The sequence below is a fragment of the Neodiprion fabricii genome, chromosome 2 (genome assembly GCF_021155785.1).
Source record: "Neodiprion fabricii isolate iyNeoFabr1 chromosome 2, iyNeoFabr1.1, whole genome shotgun sequence".
NCBI lineage: Eukaryota > Metazoa > Arthropoda > Insecta > Hymenoptera > Diprionidae > Neodiprion > Neodiprion fabricii.
Window position 1 is genome coordinate 19793481 of NC_060240.1, and position 26892 is coordinate 19820372.

Here is a 26892-nt window from a genome sequence, read left to right on the forward strand (position 1 = left end):
GTCCCTCGCTGACTCGCGTAATTGTCTGAATTACTTGCCGTTCTACCCCGTGAGATGAGAACCCTAGGTTGCTCGGAGGTGCTCGAAGAGAAGGTGCCCGATTCTTCGTTGCTGCTGGATCGCGTAAAGATCGGAAGGATCTCTGATGGATTTCGAATGCGGTTGATTTTAGCTAATGCCGCTTGCTTTTTGGCTCGAAGTCGACGGCCTGCGCGATGTCTACTCTTACGGCTTTGGCGCTTACTCGACTTTGACATCTACCGAATGGAGAAAAGGGGTATAGGAATTAATTAACTTGGAAAAGCTAGTTTTTCAAGCTTAATTAAGTCAGCGTCTCCGCTAACAACCAGAGTTAAATGTGGGTAAAGGGAATTACCTTGGAATATCACTGACTCTAGTTTTAGGTTCAAGAAATGAGAACTCGATGAAATAAATCTTTGTGTTTGGTATATTGTTACAATGAATTCGAAAAAGGTACAATGTTTAATATTCTAATCGCGTATGTTAAGAATTTACGTTTAAACAGAGCGCTTAAGCTATAGCGAATGTGTCTAAGTTCTAGACGTGCAAGCTAACTGTGTAACTCGTAGAGATTTATAAGAACTCGACTGGTCTGCTTGAAGCGCGGATGAGAAGACATGTCTGGGGTGCGAAGCGTCGACCGTCTCAGCTCTCCAGTGTCCTGGTGCGCATGCGCGGGGCGGTGGTGCGCGCGCCGCTGGCCTGCCTCAACGCGCTCGGCGTCACGTAGGCGCGCGTGACGTCAGGGCTTTGGAATGCGGCCCTTTGTTGGCGGAGTCCCGTTAGGTCCGACCTGTTGCTGCCTGCCTGCGTGCACGTGTTCGGGGTCCGGCGCCGACTTGTCGCTGCCTGCCTGCTTGCACGTGGTGAGCCTGACGTCATGCTGCGAGGGTTGTCTTGTTTTATTGCCCTGTTGTAAACCGGTCCCTGGCTAAATGCTGGTCTGGCTTCGCTCTCTTTTATGACGGTCGAGTAAACAGGTTTTTCCCACTCGACCCTTGGCCTTTGTTCTGCGTTGGCGTCGGTCCGTCGGCCTGGGCTGGAATTGTTCGGCTCAGTTTCTCCTCGGGTATCGGATCGCCACGTCGATGTTTTCTGCCTTAAGTGTTCGGTGCTTGACGGATTTATTGCTTCCGTCTGTTTATTGTATCGGAGTTTCAAGAAGGTTTAGTCTAGTGCAATCTTAACTATGCAAGATCTTATCTTTATTACGGTGAACGCTCAGCGGGTGTTTATGCTTGGGTTCGCCTATGAACCTTTGTTTAAGTGATTCGAGACCCGCTGGCCGCTCTGGTTACAGTTGTTTATTTATTCTAGGAAAATAGGTATTTCTAAGAAGTGCACGTGGTCGAGTGCTGATCGTGCAAAATGTCACGTAGGCCTGCTGAAGGCATACCGTGAGTGTAGGGATAAGGTTTCCCTTTTGTGCATCGATGACGTGTACCTCTTTGTATAATATACATTATATAATATTCGCGGGTAAGTTCCTGCGATCATTTATTATATCTTATTTATTTTATTGTTTATACATTCTTAATAGCGCGATGCGCGTGTATTTCTAATAGTGTAGTATATGACGATCGGGCGAGTCAAGATGGCGGCCTCTTAGCACGACTGTGAATACGGCTTGTTGCCTGGTGCTTCCTGCCGGGTACGCCATGTTGCCTTGCTCCTCGCTTATGGTATATTATCATGTACTCCTAAAGTTTAGGTATATTACAAGTATATCTTATTCTATAGTAGCATACTCGAGGTAAGAGAGCAACAGTTTTAGTATGGTAATAGGAAAAATATATGTATAGGGTAGACGTTCTTCCGGGGACGTCACATTTTAGGACTTTTCTGTCTTGACGCATTGGTATAACATCAATAACTGCATTAGATGAGCTGAATTTTTCCTCCATGAATTCATTTATCTGGTGTATGAGGTTAGGTTCACGCCAGTTGTGATTCTCGGCTATAATATTGAGCCGCTTTGCAGCTTTTTCTTGTTGGCTAACCAAGTCCTCCAGCTTATGGAGTCTGGCCTTATTGACTTCAGCTTCTGAGGAAGGATTTGTGGTGGACAGCGAGATGTTCCCGGACTTGAGTGCTTCAAGCTCCTTCTCGAGTTTGTCTTGCCTTTTTGAGATGTTATCAATCCGTCCCAACAATGTTTTTTCGCTCTTCAGGAAGTCGTCTCTGATGGCTTGGATAGCATTTTGATTTTCGCGCTGACTGTTCTTGATCTGCTCTTTGAGAGCTTCAGTATTGTTGTTAGCCTGTGACTGCATCTGCGCAATTTGGTCTGTTAACCTCCCTAGAAGGGCTGAGATGGGGTGAGCTACACCAGTGTTGCTCAAATCGGACATCATCGCGTCAGGATTTGACACAAGAGAAGCGGAGTTGGAAGCTTGGTTAAACATCTTTTTGGCAGCTTGTGTTGTTTCTTCTGAATCGGATGGTGAGTCGTCGGGGTCTCTATCATCAATGGTCCTTTTCCTGTTAAGATAATCTTCAATGTCACCAAGTGAGGCGGCTTTTTCTCGAGTAAAAGTGAATGCTTTGATTGGAGCCCCGGGTTTCTTGGAGCTGGTAGGTGAGTTGGTGGGATTGTGAACAACACCGTCTGGTTTCGGGCTGTTGTTTACCATATTTGTGGGTTAAGGACTACCGCCTGGCCGCACGAGGACCAACCCGGGACTGGCATTTATTTATCTGGATTAGTTTAAGAGCCTGAATCTCGATCACACTAATTTGCAGGTTAAGATTTAAAAGCAGATAGTTTATATTAGAGTCTGTTTATACGCCCTGATCAGAAACCTAACCTTAAAGAGTTGGCATCTCGGGCTTTATTTAAAATTCTAGTTGATTTGACGCGAACTTTTGTACTTTTGTGTTTAAAACACTTTTTGCTGCGTTACAATTCAATAAAAAGCAGTTCGGCACTGGTAGGATTTTTAGTTGTTTTTAAAACTTTTTATTTTATTCACAACATAAATAAACACGAGGTTACTCAAGCAGCGCTACAGTGGCTCCCCCTCATAATCTGTCACTACTGTAAATTTTCTACCATGTAAATAATGCCGAAAATGCCTAATAGCATTCACAACAGCAAGTGTTTCCAATTCATACGAATGATATCGCGACTCTATTTCTATAGTTCTTTTGCTAAAATAAGCTACAACATGGGCCTTTCCACCAACTTTTTGGATGAAAATTGCACCGTAACCAACTGAGCTAGTATCTGTATGTAATTCTATAGTAAAATTTGGATCAAAAATCATTAAAAGAGGAGAACTCGTCAGGTGAGAAACAATTTTTGTTCGAATTTCCTCAAATTCAGGTTTCCAATCAATCCTACCCTTTCCATTGGTAAGTTTATACAAAGGACAAACAAGTTTAGGAAACCCTTTTATGAATTGCCGAAAATACGAGGCAAGTCCAATAAATTGTCTAAGTTGAGTAACAGTTTGAGGAGGTGGGAGTGCAGTCAACGCGATAACTTTGCGAGGATTTGGTCGAATTTCTCCTACCGAAACTTGATAACCAAGAAATTCTATTTTCGTTTTCAAAAATGAACATTTCTTTAGATTGACTGAAAATCCAGCTTTAGTCAAGGCCTCTAAAACAACTTCTAATTTTCGAATACCCTCAATAATTGTTTCTGATGGGATGAGAATATCATCCATATAACAAATAATAGACGTATTCACTAGATCTCCCAGAGCTTTGTTAATTGCTCGCTGAAAAACAGAAAGTGCATTTTTCAAACCAAAAGGCATTGCTAAATATTCGTACTGCCCGTCAGGAGTAACAAAAGCAGTCCGTTCAATAGAATCTGGGTAAATAGGAATTTGGTGAAAACCGCTAGCCATATCAAGAGATGTAAAATAATGAGCACCTCCTAGTCTATCTATCTGATCAGCAATAAGCGGTAACGGATATTTATCAGCCACCGTATTATTGTTAAGCTCCCGATAATCAACACACATTCGATCAGAACCGTCTTTTTTTTTAACTAAAATAATGGGACTAGCAAAAGGAGAACAACTGGGTCTGATGACATTCCCCTCTTGTAATTCCTTGATTTTATCTCGCACTATTTGACGTTCAACAGTCGAAAGACGATAAGGTCGTCTTTGCACGGTTCGGTTAGGATCTAGCAAACGAATTTCAAGTTGTCCGGTCGTTACTCTAGATTTAGGTGTTCCTATGACGAAAGTTGAACGAAATTTGTTTAAAACATCAACCAAGAGACGTTTGTCAAGTTCAGAAACGTCTGTTTTTATTTCGTCAAAATTAAATGAATGATAATCTACTTCACAAACTTTAACCCTCGGAATTCTTTTTAGAACTAAACTGTCAACTGTCATTTCTATTCAGTAACCAAGAGATAATATTTCTCTTCCAACAAGAAATTCAGTACTAAGAAAATTATCATGAATCACATGAAATAAAATTTCCAGGCAATGATCATTTATAGTCACTTGTGCCAAGATTTGAATGACACTTTGAATACTGTAAGGACCGATAAGAATGACTACAAAGTTCTGACGTTTTCCTGGAAATTTTTTAGCAATGCTTTCTTTAATCAGAGAGCATTCAGCACCGGAATCAAAACAAAATGAAAACTTCTCACCGGAATGTAGTAACTCGCCAAAAGTCGGTTGAATAGAACACGAATTAACACGACGCTGCATTTGACCTTGAGCAAGGGTATTTTGTCCAGATCCAGAAGACTTCTTGCAGCTTGTAGAAACATGTCCAACTTCTCCACATTTGAAGCACGTCACAAAAGATTTCACAGCGGTGGAGGGTATTTTCTTTGAAAGATTTCCAAAGTTGTCCGGGATAGTGCTCAATGAACGACTTCGACATTCCGATATTTTGTGTCCAAATTTTCCACAGTAAAAGCATTTTAATGAAGATACATAAGTTCTCAGTCGTTTGGAATCGAACGATGAGCCCTCTCTGGCTTGAGAAAAAGGAAAAGCTCTTTTTCGGTAATCAACGGCCATAAGTTCTTGTTGTAACTTCGTTCGAGAACTTATTTCCGTAGTAAGAGCCAAACGTTTTAAACGTGGATCCAACTGAGCCACGTGAGAAAGAACAATCGAAACAGCAATTTCTTCGGAATTCATCAGTTGTAGTCGTGGAATAAGAACACTTAAAACTCGACTTGAATATGCAGCGATATTTTCATCTCCATTTGGCTGTCCCGAATATAACGAAAGTAACGTCGCCGCGGGAGTTTCAATAATTTCATATCGCGCGAGAAAAATGTTTTTAAATTGTTCCCAAGTCATTCCGTTAAAGCTGATTTGAGGAAACCAAGATGCAGCTTATCCTTTCATAGCTTTACTCAACGCATTTACTAACTTGCTCCCTTGAAGTTCCTGTTCTTGCATACACAAGCTAGCTATCGAGCACCAAGCTTGTGCATCGATATTTTGCTCATCCGGATTGAATAGCGGAAAAGTAACTTCATGATAAGAATCAGCAGTTGGACTTTGCATTTTTCGAATTAACTCTATCATATTTTTTATTTTGATTCTCAAACAAAATTTGCCAACGATCTTCCGAAGTATCAGAATTGCGTTGAGGAGTCTCGGACGGTAATTCTGAAATGGATGGTTCCGCGTCCCTTCGGTATCCCACTTCTGATGTCGAAGAATGGCCAGATAACACTCGCGAACTTTGTATTTTGCGTGTGGGACGCATGATAAACCACCTTTTTATTCTTTTACAAGATAAAAACGGAACTTAACTTATTGAACAAAGCTTTTTAAAATTCAACGTTTATAACAAGATCCAAAATGCTCAATGTTTATTCTGTTATTGATCTTTGCCGTAGTTTCTCTGGAGACCGAATAGAAGAAAGCGGTGATAATCCTCCTCGTTATTCATTTCATTATCCTTGACATATATATCTATACGTATATAAATATATTAGGCTGATTCAAAAAAAACGGCTAATTTTTTTTTTTAAATCCTCACATAAAAACTTCCGAGAAGGTGTGAAAAGACGCCTGTCAAAAGCAGAGCCCTTAATATTATTGTTAAGTGGTCGCGCATCGGGAATTTCTATTTCCCGTTTAAATAACACAGGAATAAATTTTTTTAAATTTTGCAATTTCGTATTTGTGCAACGGCTCATTGAATTAGCGGACCAAAGCATATTTTTGTAGGAAATTTGACGCTCTACAAAAAAAGTCCTTACAAAGTTTTCGATAGTCACACTCCTTCAAAAGTTATTCGAGGTCAAAATTGAACTTACAAAAAAATTCAATGTTTTTTTTTTTCGATGATACTATGAATCTTTTCTCATTATTATGTTATAAAAATATATTTAATAAATATATCTTACTATAATTGGGCTTTTTCAATCATTAATTTTCCCATCGAGTCAATATAAAGTTACCTTACAAAAACGCGATGTTAAATAATAAACATGTTATCATGGAGAATCCATAACTGGATGCACTTGACTATTTAAAAACGTAATTGTGCCGAAATCTATCCTCTTTATAACAAAATAATGAGAAAAGATTCATAGTATCATCGAAAAAAAAAAACATTGAATTTGTTTGTAAGTTCAACTTTGACCTCGAATAACTTTTGAAGGAGTGTGACTATCGAAAACTATGTAAGGACTTTTTTTTGTAGAGAGTCAAATTTCCTACAAGAACCTGCTTTGGTCCGCTAATTCAATAAGCCGTTGCAAAAATACGAAATTGCAAAATTTTAAAAAATTTATTCCTGTGTTATTTAAACGGAAAATAGAAATTCCCGATGCGCGACCTCTTAATAATAATATTGAGGGCTCTGCCTTTTACAGGCGTCTTTTCACACTTTCTCGGAAGTTTTTATGTGAGGATTTTGAAAAAAAAAATTAGCCGTTTTTTTGGAATCAGCCTAATATATATACATATACATTAATACATTATACATGACTATAATTAAATATAAATACATTTGTTTATATATATATCATACATTAATATGACTGAATATAAATGAAGGTAATAAAGTTCAATAATTTAATGAAATAAGAAAATAATTAATTCAAATAAATTATTTTTCTTAAATTGAAGAATAATCAATTTTCAAAAATTGAAAATATAAAATTAAATAAATAATCATTTATTTGTCTGTACGTTTTCTTTGAACCTGATGATAAGTTTTAATCCATTGTATAAATGTTTCAAATTACAATTCATGAACTCAATTGAATGGCATTTGCTTAATGAATAATATTTTTATTTTAATTAATATGTGAGCAGATAATTAAAAAATATATAGGATTTTTTTAATAATTATATTTATATTCAATGAATTTAATAATTGTGAAAAAAATTTTTTTTTTCAATTTCTCTTTTTTTAAAAGTAACGTCAAAATGATAATATTTATATATACATATTATACATTAATATAATTAAATATAAATACATTTATTTATATATATATATTATACATTAGTATGATTGAATATAATTGGAGGTAATTAAGTTGAATAATTTAATAAAATAAGAAAATAATTAATTTGATCAAATTATTTTTCTTAAATTGAAGAATAATTAATTTTCACGAATTAAAAATATGAAATTAAATAAATAATCATGTAACTATCTGTATGTTTTCTTTAAACCTCATAATAAGTTCTAATCCAAAATATAAATGTTCCAAATTACAATTCATAAAGTAAATTAAATGGCATTTTCTTAATGAATAATATTTTTCTTTTAATTAATATGTAAACAAATAATTCAAAAATATGTATGATTTTTTTAATAATTATATTTATATTTAATCAATTTAATTAATGTGAAAAATTTTTTTTTCGAAAATTTCTCTTTTTTTAAAAGTAAATTGAAAATTATAATATATATATATTAGGCTGATTAAAAAAAAACGGCTAATTTTTTTTTTAAATCCTCACATAAAAACTTCCGAGAAGGTGTGAAAAGACGCCTGTCAAAAGCAGAGCCCTTAATATTATTATTAAGAGGTCGCGCATCGGGAATTTCTATTTTCCGTTTAAATAACACAGGAATAAATATTTTTAAAATTTGCAATTTCGTATTTTTGCAACGGCTTATTAAATTAGCGGACCAAAGCACGTTCTTGTAGGAAATTTGACGCTCTACAAAAAAAGTCCTTACAAAGTTTTCGATAGTCACACTCCTTCAAAAGTTATTCGAGGTCAAAGTTGAATTTACAAAAAAATTCAATGTTTTTTTTTTTCGATGATACTATGAATCTTTTCTCATTATTTTGTTATAAAGAGGATAGATTCCGGAACAATTACATTTTTGAATAGTCAAGTGCATCAGTTATGGATTCTCCATGATAACATGTTTATTATTAACCATCGCATTTTTGTAAGGTAACTTTATATTGACTCGATGGGAAAATTAATGATTGAAAAAGCCCAATTACAGTAAGATATATTTATTAAATATATCTTCATAACAAAATAATGAGAAAAGATTCATAGTATCATCGAAAAAAAAAACATTGAATTTTTTTGTAAGTTCAACTTTGACCTCGAATAACTTTTGAAGAAGTGTGACTATCGAAAACAAGTTAAATAATTTAATAAAATAAAAAATGATTTATTTAAATAAATTATTTTTCTTAAATTAAAGAATAATTAATTTTTAAAAAATTAAAAATATGAAATTAAATAAATAACCATTTATCTATCTAACACCCTGCCGACCATCTTCAGGAATATTTCTATAATAATTACCAAAAAGAATGTTTCAAAAAACAATTCTGAATTGAAAGCAGTGAAGTACGTTTATGAGTATAGTTGTTGTTGTACAACATTTATTGCACTTATACTCTTATCTCTCGTGATCCCACCATTAAAATTCAAAAACAAGTCGATGATATGATAAGCCTGTGGCAACAGAAAAAATTTATAGATTCCAACTCGGCAAAAAATCTCAAAACGTGCAACTCTTTGCCTCCTAAAACATATTTCCTACCAAAAATTCATAAGAACAATGTACCTCTCAGACCAATTGTTTGTAACATTAACTCTCCCACTTTCAAAATTTCAAGATTTTGTTCTAGTGTACTCTCTAACATAACAGGTACATCCAACTATCACATCAATGACACTTGGTCTTTTGTAAACCAAATTAGAAATACACCAATCCCTCGAGAACACCTGTTATACTTCTCGCAATAATTAAGGAAACAACAAAATTTTCGAAATTTTTTGGTGATTTTCAACAGGCTGTATTTCAGTGAAAAATGGTCGTACAAGAAATAAAAGAACAAAGCTTTTAAAGCTTAAGGACTCTAGTTTTTGAATTTTTTGATTAACAGTTTTTCGGAGCACTATCAGCCATGCAATCCTTGGATAAAGCACGAAGAAAAAATTTTCAAAATTTTTTACATATTTTTTTTCGCTCTACGGGCATGGAAAAATTTTTTCGAGCCAAACCAATGAACAGGTCGCATAGCCTGTTCATTTAGCTTCCAGATGCTTTTTTTTAAACCTCGATATGACCATTTGTCTCCGAGATATCGAATTTTGAATGCCAAAGGATCCTTTTTCACTCAACTGCCAGTATCTCCAGAACTACTGGTCGCCTAGCGAGCCGAAGGGCAGTTTCTTTTTCTGCAGAAAATTTCCTACAAAAATCTGTCATCGTTGATGTCAAAAAAAATTTTTTTCCACCTGTAGCGTTAACGTGAAAAAAGAGCAAAAAAATGCCATTTTGCCTTTTTTTGGATAATCGACTGTATCTTCGTCAATATTGGGGGGAAAGCTTAGGTTAGAAGAAAATTTTACAGCCTAATGTATCCCGAAGGTCCCCCTAAATCGGTATATCGATCGGTTCAGCGGTTTTCCTGGACCGATTGATTGAAATTTTGAAAAAATGAAGGAAACAAGGTTTTTGTTTCTTAAGGAACCTTGTTCTCTTGATTTTTTCAAAATTTCAATCAATCGGTCGAGGAAAACCGCTAAACCGATCGATCTACCGATTTAGAGGGACCTTTGGGGTACATTAGGCTGCAAAATTTTCTTCTAACCTAAGCTTTCCCCCCAATATTGACGAAGATACAGTCGATTATCCAAAAAAAGGCAAAATCGCATTTTTTTTCTCTTTTTTCACGTTAACGCTACAGGTGGAAAAAAATTTTTTTTGACATCAACCATGACAGATTTTTGTAGAAAATTTTCTGCAGAAAAAGAAACTGCCCTTCGGCTCGCTAGGCGACCAGTAGTTCTAGAGATATCGGCAGTTGAGTGAAAAAGAATCCTTTGGCATTCAAAATTCGATATCTCGAAGACAAATGGTCGTATCAAGATTTGAAAAAAAGCATCTTGAGGCTGAATAAACAGGCTATGCGACCTATTCATTGGTTTAGCTTGGAAAAATTTTTCCATGCTTGTAGAGCGAAAAAAAAATGTAAAAATTTTGAAAATTTTTTTTTCGTGCTTTATCCAAGGATTGCATGGCTAATAGTGCTTTGAAAAATTTTGAATCAAACAACTCAAAGACTAGAGTCTTCAAGCTTCAAAAGCTTTGTTTTTTTATTTCTTGTACGACCATTTTTCACTGAAATACAGTCTGTTGATCACCAAAAAATTTCGAAAATTTTGTTGTTCCCTTAATTTTTGCGGGAAGTGTATATACATATATGTATATGTATATATATATATATATATATATATATATAATATAATTTTGAATTGACTTTTGAGAAAAAAGAAATTTTTGGAAAAAAAATTTTTTTTACAATAATGAAATTCACTGAAAATAAATATAACTATTGAGAAGATCCTGAATATTTTCTAATTATTTGCTCACATATCAATTGAAACAAAAATATTATTCATATGGAAAAAAAATTTATTTAATCAATTATTTCCTTTTTTCATTAAATTATTTGACATAATTACCATCATCTATATTCAATTATATCAATGCATAATATACATATATATACATATACACATAAATAATAATATACATATATATATATATATATATATTATAATTTTGAATTAACTTCTAAAAAAAAAAAAGGAATTTTTGAGATAAAAATTTTTTTTTCGATAAATAAATTCATTAAAAATGAATATCATTATCAAGAAGATCCTGTATGTTCTTTAATTATTTACTCACATATTAATTGGAATAAAAATATTATTTATTAGGAAAAACAATTGATTTCAATCAACCATTTCCTTTTTTTGTTAAATTATTTGACTCGATTATCTCCATTTATATTCAATTATATTAATGTATAATATATATATAAATAAATGTATTTATATTTAATTATATTATTGCATAAAATTGAATTATATACATACATATAAATATTATGATTTTTAATTTACTTTTAAAAAAAGAGAAATTTGAAAAAAAAAACTTTTTCACAGTAATTAAGGTCATTAAAAATGAATATGATTATTCAAAAAATCCTATGTATTTTTTAATTATTTGCTCACATATTAATTGAAATATAAATATCATGCGTTAGGAAAGAAAATTTATTTAAATCAATTATTTCCTCATTCTATTAAATTATTTAACTTAATTACCTCCATTTATATTCAATCATATTAACGTATAATATTCAAAAATATACATATATACATATTATGATTTTTGATTCACTTTTAAAAAAAGAGAAATTTGAAAAAAAAAAAGTTCTTTACCATAATTAAATTCATTAAAAATAAATATAATTATTCAAGAAATCCTATGTATTTTTCAATTATTTGCTTACATACTAACTGAAACATAAATATTATCCGTTAAGAGAAACAATTTATTTAAATCAATCATTTGCTTATTTTATTAAATTATTCAACTGAATTACCTCCATTCATATTCAATTATATTAATGGATAATATACATATATATACATATATACATATACAATAATATACATATATATATATATATATAATTTTGAATTGACCCTTAAAAAAAGAGAAATTTTTGAAAAAAATAATTTATTTGATCAATTATTTCCTTTTTTTATCAAATTATTTGGCATAATTACCTCCATTCATATTTAATTATATTAATGTGTAATATATATACAAATAAATGTATTTTTATTTAATTATAATCATGTATAATATACAAATATATATATACATATTATGATTTTGAATTCACTTTTAGAAAAAGAGAAATTTGAAAAAAAAAAATTTTCAATATAATTAAATTTATTAAAAATATATATAATTATTCAAAAAATCCTATGTATTTCCTCATTATTTGCTCACATATTAATTAAAATATAAATATCATCCGTTGAGAAAAATAATTTATTCAAATCAATTATTTCCTCATTCTATTGAATTATTTAACTTAATTGCCTCCGGTTATATTTAATTATATTAATGTATAATATATATACAAATGAATGTATTTATATTTGATTATATTATTGTATAATATACAAATATATATATATATACATATATATATATATATATATATATATATATATATATATATATATATATATATATTATGATTTTTAATTTACTTTTAGAATAAGAGAAATTTGGAAGAAAAAAATTTTTTTACAATGATTAGATTCATCAAAAATAAATATGATTATTCAAAAAATCCTACGTATTCTTTAATTATTTGCTTACATATTGATTAAGATATGAATATTATCCGTTAGGGAAAAATAATTTATTCAAATCAATTATTTCCTTATTTTATTAAATTATTTAACTTAATTACCTCCATTTATATATCATTATATCAATGTATAATATATATATATATATTAGGGTGGTCCTTATTTGGGGTGCTGATGAATTTCGACAAGTGCGCCCCCTAGACACGTTCGAAATAAATGAAAAAAAAAATGTGTGCGAAAACGGAGCGCTGTAGTCTAATTAGAAGACGTGCCTCTAAGCTCGTTTTGTTTTTCATTTGAATAACATGGAATTTTTAGACTACTTCAATCATTATGTTTTAAAAAATTCTTTTCTCACATAAATCTGTTGTTCATGGGTACAACTACGCGTGTATTTTTCCACAAGTCGCTATCACAAACTTTACGCCCCCCCATCCCCCTGATATTATACACGACGGCAAATTGATCAACGTGAGACTACCTCTTTTTAGCCGCTTGGTGCTTGACAGTATTTCACCAATTGAAAGGCAGTCTTATCTATGTCATAAGTTTGTAAAAAAAAATAATTGTACATGTGGGAAAAAATATGTATTTCAATTAGTGTATTTCAAAACACATCGTTTATACTTTATACTCTTTAAAAAGTAATAATTGAAATTAAAATGTTTTGATCGCCGTCTGTTTTTTTGGATCAGGAAAGATTTGACGATATTCCGAGATCCATGAACAACAGATTTATGTGAAAAAAGAATTTTTTGCGTTCATGGGGACAACTCAAAAACATAATGACTGAAGCAGTCCGAAAATCCCATGTTATTCAAATGAAAAACAAAACGAGCTTATAGGCACGTCTTCTAATTGGACTACAGCGCTCCGTTTTCGCACACATTTTTTTAAATTTATTTCAAACGTGTCTAGGGGACGCACTTATCGAAATTCGTCAACACCCCAAATAAGGACCACCCTAATATATATACATGTATACATATATAATAATATACATATGTATATATATAAATATATATATATATATATATACATATATATATATATATATATATATATATATATATATATATATATATATATATATATATATAGTATAATTTTGAATTGACTCCTAAGAAAAAAACAAATTTTTGAAAATAAAATTTTTTTCTCGATAATTAAATTCATCGAAAATAAATATAATTATTGAAAAGATCATGTGTGTTTTTCAATTATTTACTAACATATTAATTGGAATAAAAATATTATTTGATAGAAAAAACAATTTATTTCAATCAACTATTTCGTTTTTTTATTAAATTTTTCGACTTGATTATCTCTATTTATATTAAATTATGATAATGTATAATATATATATTAGGGTGTCCCAAAAAAACCGACTATTTTTTTTTTTTTCGAAGAGCATTGAAAAATCGTCAGAGTATCTCTAGAAAATGACCCTGTGAAAATATAAGCTCTTAATAATAATATTCAGAGGTGGCGATTTGTAATTTTCTATTTCCCATTTAAATAACATGGGAAAATTTTTTTTTGAACTTTGGAATTTTGTGATGGGATAACGAGCTACTTCATAAGTATGACAAAATCAGGTCTTATAAGAAATTTGATGCTCTACAAAAAAGGTCTGATTGACATTTTGCGTAAATCCAGCCGTTTCAAAAATATCGAGCCTTAAGCTTCGGACTGTTTAAAATTATGCTTTTTATTTCGTAAATACAACAAAAATTAATTTATATGTATTATAAACCCAGAATTATCAACTGAACAATAAATATATGCATATATTTGACGGAATGCAGATCCGAAATTATTAATAAAAATATTAATAAATTCGTAAATACAACAAAAATTAATTTATATTATTAATATTATTATTAATAAATTCGTAAATACAACAAAAATTAATTTATATTATTAATATTTTTATTAATAATTTCGGATCTGCATTCCGTCAAATATATGCATATATTTATTGTTCAGTTGATAATTCTGGGTTTATAATACATATAAATTAATTTTTGTTGTATTTACGAAAAAAAAGCATAATTTTAAACAGTCCGAAGCTTAAGGCTCGATATTTTTGAAACGGCTGGATTTACGCAAAATGTCAATCAGACCTTTTTTGTAGGGCATCAAATTGCCTATAAGACCTGATTTTGTCATACTTATGAGGTAGCTCGTTATCCAATCACAAAATTCCAAAGTTCAAAAATAAATTTTCCCATGTTAATTAAATGGGAAATAGAAAATTACAAATCGCCACCTCTAAATATTAATATTAAGAGCTTATATTTTCACAGGGTCATTTTCTAGAGATACTCTGACGATTTTTCAATGTTCTTTGAAAAAAAAAAAATAGTCGGTTTTTTTGGGACACTCTAATATATATTGTAACCAATATTTTGAGGGTAATATCGATATAACGATAATTGGTTACCCTACGGCGCAGTCGCTAACCTAAATAATTAGATAGAGAGAGATACTAAGGGAGAAAGATACGATTGTTGGGCGCCAGACGCACATGCGTCAAAAATAGATAATTAGAGAAAAAGACAAAGATAAAGGTAAAGGTAATAGATAAAGGTAAGGTCAGGTTCTACGACGGTTTTGCACAGTTCGCTCAGAGAGACATGATAATGGTAGAGGGGCGGAGTCGAATCCAATAGATAAAATAAGAAACAGGTGAAGCAGGAATAATATCAAATATATTAAACAAGAAGCGATAAGTTTACTGACAAGCAAGTAGCTGAAGAGTTGGCGATACAAGTACGATAAATGCGATAATTAACAATAGTTACAGCCAGAGAAAGGTTAAGCGAGAGAGTTAACAATTAACGGAACGTTTTCCGAATAAGCGGGAAATATGCGTAAGCTCGCGATACTAAAGGTAATGATTAACACGGTTTTGAGATAGATAGGCAGAACAGAAAAGATACACTGTACTTAAATTAAGCGGTGAGTAAATAAATCATAAAATATGAGAAGCGATCATAAACACATGCGAAATACAACAATTGTAATAGTTATCACATTACCAGAATGATCAGAAATAGGCAGACAGGGAATTATGTGTTACAAGGCAAATTCAAGCGACAGGTCAAATAGAAAATTATCATAAAATATAGAGAATAAAAGATAATACGTAGTCTATAGTTTGCGGTAAGTGCGAGAGAAAGATAGATAATATTCGGTACGATAAAAGGCAATTCAAGATAAGACAAACGATATTCAAGATAATCAATATGCCACGTACGGCAAACCAAATAGACTACGGACAACTACGATCAGCGATATAAGCGAAGAAAATAGTGAAAAAGATGTTATGCGATACGGCACAATACTCCAATGTCAAATGAACGACGAACGGGACCGCGCAGCGATATAAGATCGCTTCCGCGGTACACTCACTAAGATACGATAATCAACGATAATAGGTAAAGAGACAGATAGAAACTAATCAGAGAAAATATAACAAAATAGCAATGCTCAGTAGCTAAGGTAAAAATTGATCCTTCAACGGAACGCGCTGCGAGACAGCGATATTAGACATTCAAATATTCTAAAAGAGAAAGATAATAAGATAAAGCGATAGTCACTACAATGCGTAAGTAATAGTCAACCAGTCGCGAAGTTACTTGCAATAAGACAGAGAAAGGGACAAGATAAGAGATAAAAGAAAATAAGGTACGAGCCCAGGTGGCTCAAGCAGACCAACTGCAAGGTAAAGAGAAAAGATACGAGCCCAATTGGCTCAAGCAGACCAACTGCAAGGTAAAGAGAGAAAGAGATAAAGGTAAAGGTACGATATATTGCAAGTAATCTCGTGGCTTCGCAAAATAGAAAAGGAACCTCACTTACGTAAAAGAAGATCTAACAGGTGCGAGAGAATGCGATACGATAGCGGTAATCAAAGCGATAATGGGAACACTGGTACAATTAACAAAAGCTGAAGGTCGGATTAATAAAGGCGCTATCAACGAAACTGGAAGTCGAGTTACAAAAAGGCACGTCTGCTATGATTGGTAACTGAACGTAGAGTGACGAGATGAGCGATGATCCTGATTTTCGTCGAGCTGCTGTCACGTGATTCTTCCTAAAATTTGCGGTATTCTAATTGGACCAGCAGGTCGCGTGGCCTGGTCCATGGGTAGGCGGCGATAATCCCTCGCCGCTTGTTTTCCTTCTCCCTCGACGACAGGTATCGAGGTATCGGGACGTCGGAAGGTGGTTAGAGATGTTTTCCTTCAGCTGTGCGGTATCGTTGGTGAGAGGGGGGGGTCGTACTGCTCGTGTGTTGCGATAATGAGGTGTGCGGCAATGTTACGTCACCGGTCCTTTGGACTTGCGACCGACTGTAACTCACTCCTTGCTTTACTGGTACTCCCCGTTGTAGCTATTTCGTCGGCGCTGCATCCCGGCCCTCGCTCATCGAAGCCCCCATGCCGGAACGATCTGGTGGTGATGGCCCTCAACCCGGATCCCCACACTAGATCCACCAGATCCACGTGGTCAGCATATCATTAGCCTATTCCACGCCGCAGTCCTTCGATAAGACGGTTCGTAAAGAGAAAACCGTCTTCTATTGGATAGTCAACGACTTAGTAGATGTTAGGGTCGGTTCAGCTCCAGGCTGATAAGTATCGTCGACGGGAGGCTTCGTTGTGTTTTTGACGCACAGCCCTGTACGCCGCCTGACGATGCATCCGAGCGGTAGAAGCATTCGTTCGTGGTTCGGCTCCTGGCCGATAAGTCTCAAATAGTTGGAGGTACTGTTTGTGCATCACGCACGACCCTGTTCGACAACTAGATAGGCATCCATCGGGAGTGGTTTCAGCGGTATTCGTTCGTCTGTAGTCGGTGGTGTTGATGTTGAGCTGGTACGTGACCCCTGTCAGGCAGTGTCCTGGTATCTTGACGTGAAGGTCTCGCAGATGGTTCTCGAAGAGCATTACAGAATTAGAAAATAGCATACAATTAGCTTAGTAAAGAGAATTGAACTTAAAGATAATTAGTCGTTCATTTTTGGAGTATTTGCCTCAGACGTGCTTTTGTTATTTTTAGCGATATTTGTACCTAGGGAAGTGCGATAGTTAAACAAAGTGACGGGGTACGACATACCACGTCACAATATATATATAAATGTATTTATATTGAATTATATTAATGTATGAATTTCAAATATACACATATATATATTATGATTTCTAATTTACTTTTAAAAAAAAAGAAATTAGAAAAAAAAAATGTTTTACTATAATTAGACTTAATAAAAATAAATATAATTATTCAAGAAATCCTATGTATTTTTTAATTATTTGCTCATATATTAATTGAAATGAAAATATTATTGATTTAAGGAAAATAATTTATTTGACCAATTATTTCCTTCTTTTATCAAATTATTTGACCTAATTACCTCCACCTATATTCAATTGAATCAATGTATAACATATATATAAATTGATGTATTTATATTTAACTAAATGAATGTATAAAATTAAAATATATGCATATATAGATATTATGATTTTTCATTTACTTTTAAAAGAAGAGAAATTTGAGAAGAAAAAAAATTTTTTTACAATCATTAAATTCATTAAAAATAAATATAATTATTCGAAAAATCCTACGTTTTTTTAATTATTTGCTCACATATTAATTAAGATACGAATATTATTCGTTAGGAAAAAATAATTTATTGAAATCAATTATTTCCTTATTTCATTGAATTATTTAACTTAATTACCTCCATTTATATTCAATTATATCAATGTATAATATACATATATATACACATACACATATATAATAATAAACATATATGTATATATATTATAATTTTGAATTTACTCCCAAAAAAAAAATGTTTGAAAAAAAAAATTTTCGATATCTAAATTCATTAAAAATGAATATAATAATTCAAAAAATCCCATGTATCTTTTAATTATTTGCTCACATATTAATTAAAATATAAATATCATCTGTTCAGAAAAATAATTTATTTGAATCAATCATTTCCATATTCTATTGAATTATTTAACTCAATTACCTCCGTTAATATTCAATTATATTAATGTATCATATATATAATTAAATGTATTCATATTTAATTATATTAATGTATAAAATCCAAATATATACATGTATATATATATTATGATTTTCAATTTACTTTCAAAAAAAGAGAAATTTAAAAAAAAAAAAATTTTTCCACCATAATTAAATCCATTAAAAATAAATATAATTATTTAAGAAATCCTATGTATTTTTCAATTATTTTCTCACATATTAATTAAAACATAAATATTATCCGTTAAGAAAAATAATTTATTTAAATCTATTATTCGCTTATTTTATCGAATTATTTAACTCCATGTATATTCAATTATATTAATGTATAATATACATATGTATTGTAACGTTAAGTCTTTTCTGCCCCTCGTCGAGCGCTAATTTGTAACGCTAAATGTTGTTACTTTCGGATGAGGACTTACCGTTGACACTTTGGCGCGATTCTCTACTTATCCGCAATATTAAACTACAACAAAATAATTAAGTTGGGCGCCAGACGCGTAGCGTCGATTCTCAAAGAATAATATAAATCAATAAAATTAACACAAGACCGTGCAAAAGGGATAAATAGAGAACCCGTTGTATGGCTGGCTAGGCACAGGTACGATCGCGTACAACCCGGTAGAGTGGCGGAGTTCAAGGCAGCTAGCAGTAATTCGAGAATTGAAGAAAATGACAAAAATAAAGAATAAACTCCAGTTAAAAGGAAAATGAATAAGTCAATCGATCATTTATTGTCGAAAAGGTTACATAGGTGAGACAGGCAAATGAGATGGTATCGATAGCGGTAGTTAATAAAATAAATAGTCGTTGTTCATAAAAAAATATCGGTAGAATAGCAGTAAACGGTAGCTTTAACACGAGAGACGGTAGTTAACAGAGAGAAATAGACGTAGGCCGAGAGATGTGATATAATGCAAGAGTTGACTTAGAACTACACGTCACTGGGCGACGTGATCTTACCCTAGTTGCAGATGACACTACGAAAATTATTATTCTGTTAATTAGAACGAGAGAATTTTACTACGATCGGTAGAAAACAACGAAACGGTAGTTCGGTAGAGGCACGACAAATTCACCCTAAATTATAACCAAGATGAGAGATTGACAGTTAGTAACAATTCACTAAGTTGGCAAACGATCGACTCGGTAGCCTTCGGTAGAGTTGTTCATACGGTAGATTCGATAATTTACAATCATTACATAATTGAGGAATTAAATAGTGAATTCCTAAATATAACTTTTGAGAGAATACCAAAATATAAAGTTATGAGATTGAGAGAATTTCGGAGAGTTTAGAAAAATAGAGAAATATACTAAAATACACCGCAATACAAAAGAATAAGTCACAGAACTTAATTTAACAAAATACAGGCAAATAAATAACAGGCAAAAATAATATAAAATGGTCAATAGTAACAAAGAAAAATGCGGTAATATCTAAAGGGTGATTCTACGCTCGCTTGTACTCCAAGGAACTCGATTTACGATACAATAGGCACAAAAATAAATAAAAATATAATAAGCAATAACGGAAATAAAATATAAAGCACACTACTATTACAAGAAGAATATGGAATAAAATATGAAGCCAATAGGGCTCAAAATACGATAGAAAGTACGGAAGCAAAATAATAGAGATTCACAAATAATTAGAAAAGTCATAGATACAAGAGATAATTATTTGGCAGTTACGAGGTCGCTCAGATACGAAAATAATGAATTACTGAAATCATGCAGTCACACGGAAGTCGTGGACCATGATTCACACAAAATGGCATCACACGATGCAATCAAGAAACAATAAATATGATATTAATGACCGGAATCATGCAGCCACACGGCGGCTTACAGCAACTTTAACCGTGGACCATGATTCACGCAAAATCGATAAATATTACGAGAAAGAATAGAAATTGTGAGCAACTTCGTAACAGTACAATTCAAAGGCAAAAGCCTTACCTTAACGGTCGATCTCAGGCACACAAACTGAGTCTTATTTAAATTATACTTCACAAAAGCAAAACTGATAAGGAAAGGAAAAAGGATGCAAAGAGTTTAGAAGGGTAGAACGATAGCGGTAGAATAAACGATAGGTCGGTAGCAAAAGAAGGAAAAGAGGTCGGTAGCTTAAATCGGTAGTAATGGTCGGGAGAATAATCGAAAACGAAGCTGTTCCTCAACAGGTCGAGCGTAGAATAGCAGGTCGTAGTTCAGCTCGCCGATCTCGCGGTTGTCGTGAGGTGATTCTTCTTCTTTGATTGGTCGCTTGACCCCTACCGCAAATAGGCCATCCCCCTGTGGCGAATATCGGTTACTGCGTGGTCGTACGTTTTCGAAAAATTACCGCTAGATGTTGTGCAATGTGCTGCTCGCGATTTCGTCGTTGACACCAACTCGTACGGTTTCATAGTCGCTCCAGTTTGCAGTCCAGGCTGCCTGTCCTCGGGGACTTCTTTGACAGAGGCACGCACAGGGTGCCTCTCGGTCAAAGTTAGCGGGTGGAGAGTGACGCCTCATTGTTCACCTCCACCGGCTTTTGTACAGGCAGTAGCTAGCTGCCTGTACCTGAGGTCGTGCAGTCAGACGGTTGGCCAAACCGTGGACCACGACCCACACAATCAGTCCTCGTCGATAGGGAGGCGGCTAGTTCCTCTTTGAAGAACGATGCCCCCGGCCGCCGGGAGGATTTTTATCTCCCTGTTCACCGGCAGTCGAGGCGATACGGAAGGTTCGGATGGCTGCTACCCCAGGTGTATATCAAGGTGCACCAAGGTAGCCAGTGTAGTCTGGTGAGACCGTCAGTAGGCGAAGTCGTCGAGAGCTGCAAACGGTAGATAGTGGTCCCTTGTTGATCGGGATCGTAGTCGTCCAAGTACCTTATCAGCTTGCGCCGAAGCGCGAAATAAAGAATTTACAGAAAAGAATTAGTTAAAAGTAGATATTGCCTATTTTGTATCGAGTTCGTTTGGAGTACCCTGCTGAGGACGCGTAAATTAAAAATAATAGCGGTTGTGTGCCCTTGTGACGGGCGATTCTGAAACGCCACGTTACAGTATACATATATACATATATAATAATAAACATATATATATGTTGAAAAAAAAATATTTCTCACAATAAATCAATTTATTAAAAATAAATATGGTTATTGAAAAGATCCTGTATATTTTTCAATCATTTGCTCACTTATTAATTGAAATAAAAATATTATTCATCAAGAAAAATAATTTATCTAATCAATTATTCCTTTTTGTTATGAATTTATTTGACATACTTACCTCCGTCTATATTTAATCATATTAACGTATAATATATGTACAAATGAATGTATTGATATTTATTTATATTAATGTATAATATACAAATATATATATATATATATATATATATATATATATATATATATATATATTATGATTTTTGATTTACTTTTAGAAAAAGAGAAATGTGAAAAAAAATTTTTTTTTCGCAATGATTAAATTCATTAAAAATAAATATAATTATTCCAGAAATCCTGTGTATTTTTTAATTATTTGCTCACATAATCATTAGAATATAAATATTATCAGTCAAGAAAAATAATTTATTTAAATCAATTATTTCCTTATTTTATAGAATTATTTAACTTAATCACCTCCATTCATATTCAATTATCTTAATGTATTATATTGTGGCACCCGGATCGGCAGTACCGACTGTCACCGCAAGGGAGCACGTCAGTGCTCAAGGCGGTGGCGACAACCAGCAGCAGCGTAGTCGGCGGAAACAGACGTTGACCGTGAAGACTGATTTCATCGACGCCATTAGCTGAACAAAGGCTACAGCTGTAGCACGTGGTCAAAGTTCAGACAAATAGTGATCATTGGGCTGTAATAGTTTTAAGACATTGAATAAATATATAATATTTATACATACTAGGTATTCGTCGTTGGTGTGTGTGTAAGCCCGCCTAACACAATCCCTACAGTGGTGACCCCGAGGAAAACTATTACAAAAAAGAAAAATGTCTGAGACTGACCAAGACAAGATAGAAAATCTCCAGAAGCAGCTCGCAGATATGCAAGCGGAAATGGAACTGTTGAGAACAGCAAACCTGGCCGCACCAAATCAACAACAGGTAGTTGACCCACTAGCTAACATCGGACAATTACCAGGTAACACACAAGTTGAAATCGCAACTATTGCTACGTACAAGCTACCTCCCTTCTGGAAAAGCAAGCCCCAGCTATGGTTCACGCAGATTGAATCAATATTTCGTAAGCGAAACGTTCGCACGTAAAGAACAAAATACGACGCGGTTATGGAAATTCTCGATCAACAAGCAGTGGACAAGATTTCCGATATCATCGAACAACCAGTAGATGATCAGTCATACACACGGTTGAAAGAAACACTAATAAAACGTTTCTCTGAATCATCAGAACGCCAACGGCACCGACTCCTGTCCGAGGTCGAGCTCGGTGACAAGAAACCATCTCAGCTACTGCGTAAAATGCGAGATTTAGGCAAGATTGAAGCAACCGACAGTCTACTAAGAACAAATTAGATGAGTCTGCTACCACAGAACGTCACAAACATTCTACTAGTGGCACACGACGTAGACCTGAATAAGCTAGCGGAGATGGCTGACAAGCTGATGGAGTTTGCGGGCGGTTATGTCACAGCTGTAAACACTACAAACTCTCAAGGAGTTTGCGCAATTAAAAACTCGGCAGACAAACAACACGAAGAGAGATTAGACAAAATTGAAAAAATGATTAGTGATATACAGATCAGCATCAAAGACCTACGTGAAACAAACAAGACCAAGTCACAAGGAACCAGACCACGTTCACGATCAAGATCACGCCCTCGATACCCAGATGGTAAATGCTATTATCATCATAAGTTCGGGGACGCTGCGTACAAATGTCACGGACCATGGTGTCCAAAAAACCCGAACCATCAACCGGGAAACTTGTAACACTGTCGTCTACGGAGGCCAGGGGCGACAGTGCAATAAATCGTGAATTACGCCTCCACGTATACGATAAAACAACCAACCAAAAGTTCTTGATAGACTCGGGATCTGTCGTATCTGTCATGCCACGTACGACTATCAAGAACAAAGCTAGTCAAACATCGCAAAAACTGTATGCCGCAAATTCAACTGTCATAAACACTTACGGACAACGTCATATCACATTAAACTTAGGAGTCCGACGAGATATTGACTGGAATTTCATCATAGCTGATGTTAAATCTCCAATCATAGGAGCTGATCTGATCGCTCATTATGGATTACTAATCGATCTCAAGAGAAGAAGACTGAAAGACATCTTTAGAAGTACCGGGTGAACTCAAACAAGCATCCGAATACGGTATCTCTACACTCTGTGATAGTCAACTACCTCAAAATGAATATTCACAGAAATACAAAGACCTCCTAGAGGAATTTATTGACATAACAAAACCAAGAACGAGATCAAGGAAGGACATTGACCCAAAGTTTGCGCACTATATCCACACAACAGGTCAACCTGTAAGAGAACGTCCTCGGAAACTAGCTGGCGAAAAATTGGAAGCAGCAAAAAAGGAAATTAACAAAATGCTGAAAGAAGGAGTCATCCGTCCGTCAAAGAGTCCATGGGCGAGTCCAATTTTACTCCGTCCAAAAAAATCAGGTGAGTGGAGATTATGCGGGGACTACCGAAAAGTAAATGAGCAAACTATCCCAGATAACTACTCACCACCATCGATACAGAACCTAATCCAACTGCCGCCTGAGACAACGGTGCTATCAGTGTATGACATGGAGAAAGCATACAGCTTGACCCCGGTGGCAGAGGAACACGTCGAAAAAACAGCAATAACGACACCGTTTGGCTTATTTAAACATCTCTATTCGCCGTACGGGTTGCGCAACGCAGGACAGACTTTTCAACGCAATATCGACGAGATTCTGAGAGACTTGGATTTCGCTGAAGCATTTGTCGACGACATAATTATAAAATCAAAGAATTACGAAGAACACCTGAAACACACGAGGATTTTGTTCGAGAGACTGCGAAAACACGGATATGTCATTAATCTTAGTAAATGCACGATTGGGAAAGAAGAAGTGACATACCTCGGCTACACGATCAACAAAGACGGTTATAAACCCCCGCAAGAGCGTGTAGAATCCATAAAAAACTACGCAAAACCCAAGACTATTAGGGAGTTGAGAACTTTCTTAGCCTCAATAAACTATTACCGTCGCCTAGTACCGCATGCAGCACAAATGGAAGCACCACTAAATCAATACCTGAAACATTCAAAAAAAAATGATCGCCGGATCATACAATGGACTCCGGAAGCAGAAGAAGCGTTTGAGAAGTGCAGAGACAGCATAGCATCTATAGCGCTGACCAAGTTTTTATCAAGCACAGCACCACTCGCCTTAATTACGGATGCATCGGACACAGGTATCGGAGCCGCATTGGAACAGTTCGTCGACGGAAGCTGGTCACCGGTAGGATTTTTCTCAAGGAAGCTGAGTGACACCGAAATGAGATACAGTACCTACGATCGTGAGTTGTTAGCGATCTACGCAGCGATCAAGTACTTTCAAGACATTTTGGAAAGTCGTCACTTCATGATCAAGACTGACCACAAACCACTCACATACGCTTTTCACCAAAAGCCACACAAAGCATCTCCGAGACAAGCTCGCCAACTCTGTTACATTTCCCAGTTCACAACTGATCTTCGATACGTGAAGGGTGAAGAAAATGTGGTAGCTGACGCGCTCTCGCGTGTCAATGTAATTAACATGCCAACTCGTCTCGACGCTGAAACTATTAGAGTTGCTCAGGAAAACGATGAAGAACTGCAAAACATCGTCAGATCAAATAGATCACTAAATATGCACCGATTGAACGTCGAACCTGACACTCCAGTATATTGCGATATATCCACGGGAACAGTGAGACCGTATATACCAGTTGAACTGAGGAAAGTCGCATTCGATGTAATACATGGTTTATCACATCCAAGCGGCAGGAACACCAGCAAGCTGATTAAAGAGAAGTATATTTGGCCTGGAATTAAAAAAGACGTGCTGAAATGGTCCAGAGATTGTATAGTGTGTCAAAAAGCAAAAGTTCAACGCCACAATAGACTACCTCACACAAGCATTGAAGTTCCCGACTCAAGGTTTAATCACATAAATATTGACATCATCGTTCTCCCTGAGGTCGACGGTTACCGTTATTGTCTGACAATAATCGACAGATTTTCACGCTGGCCAGTCGCAGTTCCCATGAAAGACATGACAGCGGAAACAGTAGCAAAGGCACTTCTCAATCACTGGATAGCTCACTACAGCACACCTCTGACGATTACAACTGACCAAGGAACACAATTTGAGTCCGCCCAATTCAAGGCGCTCACCATGTTCACCGGAGCAACTAAAGTCAGAACAACAGCATACCACCCTGCAGCAAATGGCATCATCGAAAGATGGCACCGGACCTTAAAAGCAGCCCTGATGTGCAAACCTGATACACCATGGACGCAAAGCTTACCTAGTGTCATGCTCAGTCTTCGTACCAGTTTTATAGGAGACTTAAAAGCCTCACCAGCTGAAATGTTATACGGGACAACACTACGTGTGCCAGGGGGATTTTTCGTTCACCAAGACCCAAACGCAAACCCGCAAGCATTTGTTGAATGACACAGGGAGTTGATGAGAGAAATACGTCCAACGCCGACCTCTCACCACAATAAACCACGGTTATTCCTCCTGAAAAACATCGAAAACTCCTCTTATGTGTTCGTTAGAACCGACCATGCAAAAGCACCACTTGAACCGCCTTACAGTGGCCCACATGAGGTGATTGAACGAATCACCGAAAAATTTTACAAGATAAACGTAAACGGTGAACATAAAAATATAAACATCGAGCGCTTGAAACCTGCGCATTACTCCAACGACGAGGTGTCACACGAAAATCAGCAACCAACAGCAGCAGATAAAAAGGAAGTGTCTTTCTCCTCACACGTCAGAGACACTGGAGGGGGAGTACCTGTGGCACCCGGGTCGGCAGTACCGACTGTCACCGCAAGGGAGCACGTCAGTGCTCAAGGCGGTGGCGACAACCAGCAGCAGCGGAGTCGGCGGAAACAGACGTTGACCGTGAAG

At 34.7% G+C, this 26892-nt stretch overlaps 1 long non-coding RNA gene across 1 annotated transcript; it reads right to left on the reverse strand.

Annotated features, from left to right (window-relative positions):
- Positions 1 to 8037: 8037 nt before the first annotated feature.
- LOC124175805 lies at positions 8038 to 26086 on the reverse strand. Its single transcript, XR_006869242.1, has 3 exons — positions 26074 to 26086; positions 25207 to 25211; positions 8038 to 8161 (listed from the first exon to the last, which is right to left on the reverse strand). It is a non-coding gene; the product is annotated as an uncharacterized LOC124175805 (long non-coding RNA).
- Positions 26087 to 26892: the final 806 nt, after the last annotated feature.